Source organism: Sus scrofa, chromosome X (genome assembly GCF_054392235.1).
Source record: "Sus scrofa isolate SSC_HxYL_T2T_F1_AM1 chromosome X, Sscrofa_HxYL_maternal_Yorkshire_Landrace_v2.0, whole genome shotgun sequence".
In the NCBI taxonomy this organism is placed as follows: Eukaryota; Metazoa; Chordata; class Mammalia; order Artiodactyla; family Suidae; genus Sus; species Sus scrofa.
The window spans coordinates 129,832,544-129,842,787 of NC_139401.1; the positions used below are offsets into that span (position 1 = coordinate 129,832,544).

General features: G+C 37.0%; 1 pseudogene; it reads right to left on the minus strand.

Annotated features, from left to right (window-relative positions):
• Positions 1-6,922: 6,922 nt before the first annotated feature.
• On the minus strand, positions 6,923-7,025 carry LOC146394808 (U2 spliceosomal RNA; annotated as a pseudogene).
• Between the last annotated feature and the right edge of the window lie 3,219 nt (positions 7,026-10,244).

A 10,244-nucleotide genomic window follows, 5' to 3' on the forward strand; every position in this document is an offset into this window, starting at 1 on the left:
TGAACAGATTTTCTGCTTTTAATCATAGCCCTCCTCTTTCACTAGGAAGTTGACCATATAAAATCTGTGTAAAGCTGGGTAATGAGAATGAGAAACAGAGACTACACTACGTTCAGAAGCATTCCTCTCTTTGATGACCAAGGGATACAGAAGTAAAATCTCATGGGCCTGACATCATCATCACTCAAAGTTTTCTTTCTCAGAAGGTGACTCGATCTATCCTGCAAACAGACCCTGCAGGTTGGCCTCACCCACCTTCCAGAGATGTCCAGGCATATTTGATCCTAGGAAGAGCATAATGTTGGTCATCTAGGTCCCCATCTTTTCACAAGAGGAACACAATATACTTAAATATCACTGCATCTTGGAAAATGAATTCTTGTGTTCCGTATTAACACAGGTGACTGCCTCCCTGGGATGGTCACGGTCTCTCCTAGAGGCTTGTCTAAATGGAAAAATGCAATGGGGATACCTCTAAGTATTCCAGAAACATCTATAAGGTAAGTTCCTGCTCTGAGAAGTCTCTGACTTTGTGTCTACCATGTAGCATATTAGGTCTCTCTAATCCATTCTTGTGTGTTGCCAGGTAACTCCTACTTTAGACCACCTGCTCTGTCTCCTTTTTATGCACTAGACAAAAAATAGATAAACTTACTTGCTATTCTGCAATATACCATGTGCTATAGTCTGAATTTTTGTGTCCCCCAAAAATTCATATGTTTAAATCCTCACCAGCAATGATGGTATTAGTAAGTAGGTAGATACTTTGGGAGATGCTTGACTCATGAGGGTGGATTTACCTGTAGCTTGCCCCTGAGAAAGATGATAAGGAAAGATTCTCAACAAAGGCAAATTGTTGAGAGTTAGAAAGAAATCTAATATGTACTGAATAGAATATGCAATTTTGGTGCAAAGTTGGCTTTCTGAGAGAGGTGAAATGTGTACTGAGCTAGGATACAGGATGGCTGCACCGTATAAGAGGAAGCAATGGAGAAGGCCCCAGTAAAGTACAAGGTCACTGGCTGGTGACCTTGGAAATGATCATTCATTTAGGTCCTAATAGCTACAACACTGGTATGAAGTAGGCATTATGACACCAATTTTATAAGAAAATAAGACTCAAAATGTTAAGCTCTTTACCACTGCTAGTAGGTGAAAGGAAGAGTGTCACTGTCTGATGCCAATGCTTGTTTTTTATATTCTACTGAATCTCATTGGCTTTGATGCCTTCTAAGTAGTAAAGTGCTGATAAGAGAATGTCCAACCAGAAAGTCTCAGTGGTGAGAGAGTCTAAGAGTAATGGTTGAGGAGGCTGATGGAACTGAACTTCAGTTCTGTTTCCAGATTTCTCATAACCATTTAGCTTATGCTTCTGAATAAAGGAAACAGAATCCAGACTCAAGGGCTAAACAGGATATCAAGCATAATCATAATGGTAATTAAAGGCATTATCTGCCATCTGATACACTCCCCAAAGCTTTGTTTTACACATGCATTTTTAACTTGGGTCCTTTGGAAATCTGTATGTTATAATGATTCCTCATAATTCTGACTTCTGAGTCACACATAATCACAGGCACTTTGCCTTTCTCTGAAAAACATACATCTAAAACATATGGGTTAATTTGAATCATAATATTCATGGGACTAAAAGCATTTTTTAGCCTTAGTGACTACTTTCATTGTATTAACTCTTATTTACAGGCTAGATTAACAAATGATCCTTGGCTTGAGGTACTTTTTTCTATAATACATTATTTTCCAATTTATCTAAGGGACACCAAACCCATTTTAATAATGAATGCAGGAAAGCCTACACTCATGATTTAGATGGGTATTATAATCTGTCTTTTTTTCCTGCCATCTCCAAACTCTGCAGCAACTTCTCCAAAAGATAATAATATTGCTGCCTCAGTAAATCTCAGAGTATATACTTTTTCATCCTACCTTCACCAAGCATTTTCCGATATGGAGTTTTGCTGAATCAAATAGCACTTTCTCCATTAGCACAAGGGTGGTATATAATAAGATATTAGAAAATCTGAACTGTATACACATACATATGTATTAATTTTATTTAAAGAAAGAAAAAAGTAAGCATTATGTAATATATTCACTGACACTAGTCTATATGGCCATACAGACATCTTCATTTTGTCCGTATGTGAAAGTAAAGGCATGCTAAAGGAAAAGCAAGTTCCACACATTACTCTTTGGTTTGCTTTGAGCAGTGTTATATATTGTGTTTTACTGTACCCCTCCACAGTTAATTATATTTTCAGATTATTTTATCTAATAATTAAATTGTCACAAAGTGGACGAGTGGCTTAAAGATGTTAATGGAAATAAAATACGTATTACAGTGATGACTCAAGCACAAATAAAAACAACAAACCGCCAGAACAGACACTTCTCCTTCCTTAGCCTTATCCATATCTCTGAAGTAAAAGAGACATATTAACATTTTAATTGAGTAAAAAGTGAAAGCCTTTTGGCAGAAATTTATGCTCTTGGAAAAATATTTCAAAGATGGATGTTTGAAATGTTTTCATCACTCCATGACATTTTTTCTTTGGGGAAAAATATAAATATGTTGTTTGTAAAACCTCTCTTATCTGTACACATTAAAAACACAATTTTATAGACTGTTTTATATTCCAGGTAAAAAATTTTAAATGTATTGGAATATAGTTGTTAGATCAGAAAATAGTTACTTTCTTCTAATTCTCAACATCATCATCAGAATTTGCATAATTGGCATTTGGGACTGAAAAATGTATACCATGATGTGCTTTTTCCATATGATGAAAGGGGAAAATGTACCACCAAGAATACTCTACCCAGTAAGGCTCTCATTCAAATTTGATGGCAAGATCAAAAGCTTTACAGACAAGCACAAGCTAAAAGAGTTCAGCACCAGCAAATAAGCTTTAAAACAAGTGTTAAAGGAACTTCTCTAGGCAAAAAAGAAAAGGCCACAACTAGAAACAGGAAAATTACAAAATGAAAAATCTCACCTGTAAAGGCAAACATACTGTAAAATCATCCACACACAAAGATAGTAGGAAAGTTAAAATGGCAAAAGTATTAAAATCATCTATATCCACAACAAGCAGTTAAGAGATAGACAGAACAATTAGATGTAAAATATAATATTAAAACCAGTTAATTGTGAAGAGAGGAGAATACAAATGCAGGTTTTCAGATTTTTATTATTATTTGATATTATAAATAAAAAACAAATACAGGGTTTTTAATGCACTTGAAAATTAAGTAATCAGTAACTTAAAACAATCACATATAGCTAGCTATATAAAAAACTCATGGTAACCATAAACTAAAAATCTATAACAGATGTACACATGAAAAGAAATACAAAGATAACACTAAAGATAGTCATCACAAGGGAAGAAAAAAGAGGAAGGGAAGAAAAAAGACCTACAAAAATAAATCTAAAACAAAATGGCAGTAAGAACATACATATATCAATAATTACCTTAAATACAAGCAGATTAAATGCTCCAACCAAAAGACAGTGTAGCTGAATGGAGACAAAAACAAGACCCATATATATATGCTGCCTACAAGAGACTCACTTTGGATCTAAAGACACACATAGCCCAAAAGTGAAGGGATAGAAATTAAAAGAATGCTGGAGTAGCAATACTTATATATCAGACAAAATAAAATAAAAACTATTAGAAGAGACAAAGAAGGACACTACATAATGATCAAAGGATCAATCCAAGAATAAGATATAAAACTTATAAAATATATATGCACCCAACACAGAAATACCTCAGTATATAAGGAAAATGTTAACAGACATAAAAGGAGAGATTGACAATAACACAGTAATAGTAGGAGTACTGTAACACTCCACTTACATCAATGGATAGATCATCCAGGCAGAAAATCAATAAAAAAACACAAACCTTAAATGACATAATAGACCAGATGGACTTACTTGCTCTTTATAGCACATTCTATCCAAAAGCAGCAGAATATACATTCTTTTCAAGTGCACCTTGAACATTTCTTAGATCACATCCTGGGTCACAAAACAAGCCTCAGTAAATTTAAGAAAATTGAATCAAGCATCTTTTCTGACCACAATGCTATGAGAAATCCCTCCACTTTTGAACCATGGCAAAACTATCTTGATATCTCTTCTTTAATACCATCAGTCTCTCTATATACCCCTTGCATTATTCCATGCTCCTGAGCCCAATTTTCTTGGCCTCCACATCTGTGCATAATGTAATTTGATCTGTTTTTGCTGTCCTCTCACCCACCCATGAATGCTTATTACCTCTATCTTATCAATATCCTATTCGGACCTCAAAGGCAAATTCATGATATTTTCATCATATCTTGCTTCTTTATGCTTCTACATGATTCTCTTATAACTCCACTAGAGCTCTGATCATAGCTACCCTTGTAAGAGCTTCCATAAATGGCTCTCTCCTCTTAAGAGTTTCTCAAGGTCAAGGATCACATCTTATTCATGTGTTTTCCTAATGCCTGTCATAGTGGCATAAGCATCAATAAATGGGTTGGAGTGTATGTCCTCATAGGAAAAGAGAAATCAAATAAGTGGCTATACTGTGATTAGAACAATAGACTAGTTTGAGATGCCACAAATGTTTACCTCCAGCCACCACTGTCATGATGTTTTGCTTACATAGCACTTTTTACTTTAAGAATATGATCTAAAGATTAAAGTTTTACTACAAGTCTAGGAATTGATGTGCCTGAAATTGGAAATATTCCAAGGATTTTACTGAAATAAGAGGCAGCACAAGAAAATGATCAGATGTTAAACCCTATGAACATGTACTTTGGGCATCTCATATTAGTTCTGATAAAATATGGACAAGGGAGTAATTTTTCAAAACTGTATATGGGATTCACATGCACAAAACCCATTATTTTCCCAAAAGAACCTGGAATAATAAGGGTAGGGACAGCTCTGCTTCTGTGTTCCCTACACATATCTAAATAAGAATGAGACCACAGGGACACATGAGAAGTTCTAAATGGCTTTGCAGCAGTTTATAATTCTTTTCTCAACCAATAATGTCATTCTCAGCATAAAAATACCAGTAACATATGCAGTGAAGATTTGGAGTCAGCAATAGATTCAAACAGAAAACTCAAATATATCTATTTCTTTTTTACATATTTAGTCCAACATAAGGTTTAAGAAAATATAATGAACATAATAAGACACGACACCATAAAATTACTAGAAGAGAACATAGGCAAAACATTGTCTGGCATAAACCATACAAATGTTTTATTAGATCAGTGCCCCAAGGTAATAGAAAAAAATAAACAAATGGGACATAAACTTACAAGCTTTTGGACAGCAAAAGAAATCATAAAAAAAATGAAAAGACAACCTATAGAATGAGAGAAAATAGCTGTGAACAATGCAACTGACAAGAGCTAATCTTCAAAATATACAAACAACTCAGCAACAAAAAAACAAACAACCCAATTGAAAAATGGGCAGAAAACCTACATAGACATTTCTCCAAAGATTGACAGATGTCCAATAGGCACATGCAAAGTTGTTCAATATTTCTAATTATTAGAGAAATGCAAATCAAAACTAAAATGAGGTACCCACCTCATACTAGTCAGAATGGCCATTGAAACGAGCCTACAAATAACAAATGCTGAAGAAGATGTGGAGAAAAGGGAACCCTCCTACACTTTTGTTGGGATAGCCACTATGGAGAACAGTATGGAGGTTCCTCATAAAATTAAATATAGAACTACCAGATGATCAGCAATCCCACTTCTGGGCATTTATCTGGACAAAACTATATTTCAAAAAGATACATGCACTCCTATGTTCAATACAACACAATTCATAATAGCTAAGACATGGAAACAACCTAAACCAAAAAAGAGTCAACTAGAAGATACTAGCTTAATGACAGTTCATCCTGTTGCAAAAGACCATTGAGTTTGGAAAGCAGTATCAACCTCTTACCGGCTATACTATTTTGGGCAAATTATGTAAACTTTTTACATTCATATTTTTTCTTTTTGTAAATAGGGATAGAGATAATTGCTTCAAAATGTTATTCTGTTAAATAATATATACATTGCTTAGCACAGATGTTTAAAATTATAAATGCAGTATTAGTGATATTTAGCTTGCAAATTTTAAAGATAATTTCCTAAAAAGTGATTTTAATTACTCTGATAATTTTATGTATTACATAAGCCAAAATAAAGCTAGTTTACCATTGAAATATAAAATTTTTTTGGTCTTTTTAGGGCTGCACCCATGGCATATGGAGGTTTCCAGGCTAAGGGTCCAATCAGAGCCGTAGCCACCAGCCTGTGCCACAGCACAGCTATGCAGGATCTGAGACATGTCTGTAACCTACATCAGAGCTCATGGAAACACTACATCCTTAACCCACTGAGTAAGGCCAGGGATCAAACCTGCATCCTCATGGATGCTAATCAGATTTGTTTCCACTGAGCCACGATGGGAACTCCTATATTTTCTAATACAATAGAGCTAAGGTTCATATGGCAGATTGTATTCATATCTCCAATACTTCACTCCTTGCTGTATCCATTCCCTCTGCCATGTATGAAATCTTGCAATATGCTTTCATGAGTCAAAATATATCTATATCACAGCCCCTAAAATGTCCATAACTTTAGCTAATACTTAATAGTTATGTATTCCTTCTGTAATTTTCTTGCTAAACTATAACTCTGTCACACATATATCAACTTATCTTCAAATTTCTAATAAGTTAACACTTAGGGTTGAGAGGAAGGAAAATGGAAAGGCAAGAATTCTAATTGAAAAGGTTTGTAGATAGATCTCAAAAGTGGGAAAATAATTGCCAATGTCTTCTTTACATTCTTCCAAGTTATTCTTCTTTCTGAATTCTGACCCCCCAAAAATATTTTTATTAACCTATCATTTTTTTTTCCGTCTGAGAGGTTAATTTCTACACTTGATCTTAGCCAAAAGGCCAAGAAGTGATAGGTTAATTTCTATTCATTGTATAAAAATTCAGAAAACACCTAAAAAGGCTGAGGCATGTAAACATCAGTAACACCAAAATACAGATGTTCAAAATTTTGATGTGTATTATTTTAACTGTGCTTATATACAGTTTATAGGTTGTCAAATTTTATGTCATTTTCTTATAAAATTTTCCATATAATATGTATCCTAAGTATTTTATAAAGACAGGTAGACTAGTAAATATTTTTGAAACATGATTTGATTCCAGTGTTGGACTCCATCATATCTTTGCTGATTGTTGGAGATGATCGACTCTTGCTCTGCCATATATTTTAAATATTTTCAAAGTGGTGTCTAAGCTTTTTAAAAATTTTAAGCCAGATATAGTAATAATTTTCAATTATACATAGTCATTTTCAACACTTTTTCTCTTAGCCTTTATTCCATAGTGGCAGTACAGTGAATTTGGTTAAGAACACATGTACTGTGTCATTTAATCAACTAAACCCCCCAAGAAGGCAGTGCATATCTTTATCACACATTTGTGGAAGAAGAATAAAGCTTGGAAAAGTTAAATAAACTGCCAAAAGCCATGAACCAAATAAGCAGTCTGATCTCAGGGTTGCACATTTGGTTAAAGGACATTGAACCTATGGGTACAGAACAAGCCATCCTGAAGCTCAGTGCCTTAAAATGCATTCATTTGCTATATCCCATGATTCCTATTTCCCATGATTCCTTAAGTACATTGGGAGTCTCTTCTACTAGGTTCACCTCTGTGACTGCAGTCTGCTGAGCTGGGGTGGTCTAATATGCACCCTCAGATGGACCAGGTCCCAGTTGGAATAGCAGGAAGAGTTAGGCCGGCTGGGCTACTCCTCCACTTGGTTGTCTATTCTTAAATTCTTTGGAGCATATGAGCTCAAGCGTCCAAAGGGTAAAGGCTGAAACATAGAATATCTTAAGGCTGATCTTAAGAAGTTGAGCAATGTTATGGCTGAAAGAAACATGTTGAGAGAAGCAAAGTACAAAGCCAGCCTAAGATCACCAAGTAGGGAAATAAATTCAAGTCCTGAAACTAAGAGGAGAAAAATCCCATTAGTAGAGGACGTGTTCACAGGGACACAGGATTCACTGCATATTAACAGAACAATCCACCAAACCACTATGCAGTATTTCCATACTCATTTGCCTTATACCTTTGTTTTCATTCTGAAAGAGAAACCTCACAGGTTGCAGTGTTAAAAGGTGGTGGCGAGGGGTGCTCTCTTATCAAAGATCATCAAGATGTTGATTAGGATTTAAAGAAGGTGCTTGAATGGAGGGATAAAGGAATGAAGCACCTTTAATGCCTTCACAGTTATTGGCATAAGTCATATGTTTCACTTCATTAATCATATTTTTTGCTTAGAGTTGGAAGGAGCCTGAGTAGTTTGGTGACCAAATACTGCCAGATTCCTAACATTCTTTCCACTTGACTGCTTGAAAACACTGATTTGTCAGTTCATGTGTCCCCATTTTGGCCAAGGAAGGAAGTTTTTTGTTCTATTAATCATCTGGTCCTCCTTCTCCTCGTCCTCAGGGATGGCTGAGAGAAGACAAAAGCAAACAAGGCTTACCTAACTGACCACAAATAGCAGGTTTCCTTATGGTGACAAAGTTTGAAGTTGGAATGGTTTTTTAGGACAGGAGCTTAAGCTGAGTGACTTGAACTGCACGGCAACTACTTGGCAGGTATGAGATAACTTCTGCCAGCCACCTTTAGCAAAGGGGTATGTTTGCAGGCAGAAATTTAAGGGAATGGGAAGGGAGAAAGTGAAAAGAAAGTCAGGACGGAGAAACCAAAATAAGTGGCTGCTATGCCAGTCAAGGGACTTGGAAGATGACAGGATACCAGGGGTCCCGTACCTGCCTTCATCCCCCACCCCCACCCCCACCACTGCCATTGTTGCCCCTTTCCCTCTGAGGGAGGCACCAGAAGACAGGGTGGCAAGGTTTCTATGCCTCATTCTCCTTCCACCTCCTGTCTCACCCTCACCAGCTGCCTCAGCAAAGCAACTGGAATGGGATGGGGATCAAAATTATAGCCATCACCATGGACATGCTGCGTCATGCCCCATGGAGGGTTGTGAGATTGTTTGGGGAACCAGGAGACCAAGTAAGCATCAACTAGCCAATCAGAGCCCATCACCAACCATGCCCTTCCTCTGGACAAATCCTTTTTTCCTCCCAGATGTTATTTCATCTTATTCGTAGAGGAGCCCCCATGTCCCTCTTGTCTGCGTTCTTCCAGTGGCACTCTTCCCCTGTCTTGGTTGGATGGGACAGAGTCCCACAGCTGCCCCAGGTATCCACTTCTTACTGCAATTCAAGCACTCTAGTTTTTACCACCAACACACACCATCTTTACCACAAAGAGGGAGGGGACATTATATTAACAGTGCAAGCACTGTGTCTACTGTGTCCTAGGAGAAAGAAGACAGAAAAGAACCAATTATGTTGCCCAAGTGGAACTGGGTAACTAAAGACAGCGATTTCACTCGACCTTGGTGAGAAACCAGAATCTGAAGCAAGGAGTCCTCATTCCCATTTGCCCTCATGAGCGGGGAGGGAGGGGGCTCTCACCTCCATCTCTGTCATGACCTCATTTTGTTTCACCCGCTGGAGCACCAGTCTCTTCCTCCCTACCTGACTTCAAGTGCCTTGAAAGCAGTGTCTTGCTGTGCATCAGCCTTCCATCTGCACCATGGCAGCAATTTCTCCAAGTCATAGACAGGATCCAATTGCGATAACTAAGTACAGGCACCTGTGAGCTGGACACAAGGTTCTGAGGCTTCTTGTAAACACAAATAACCTGTGTGGTGTTTTGGGAATGTGTAAGCACACCAGCCTGTGATCCACACTTCCCACTGAGGAAGAGTTTCCATGTTCACAACAAAAGTGTAAGTGAACCCATAGGGATTACCAGGACCTTCAAATACTTGTACAGCCTCTGGGGAAATTTATTCTTAAGTGAACAAAGTGAAAAACTTCAAAGGGTAGACTTTGAAGCCCAACAATCACACACAGTCCTAGGAATTCCTAGATAACATCTCTCTCGAAGACATGAAGCAAAGCACATAGCAGAAAACAACAGGGAGTACTATTGCAAACCAGTGATTTCATAGAAAGATAATTGTGTCCATGTTACAACCAAGAAATATCTGAGGGTGTGGAAAGGGAAGCTTTTCATACA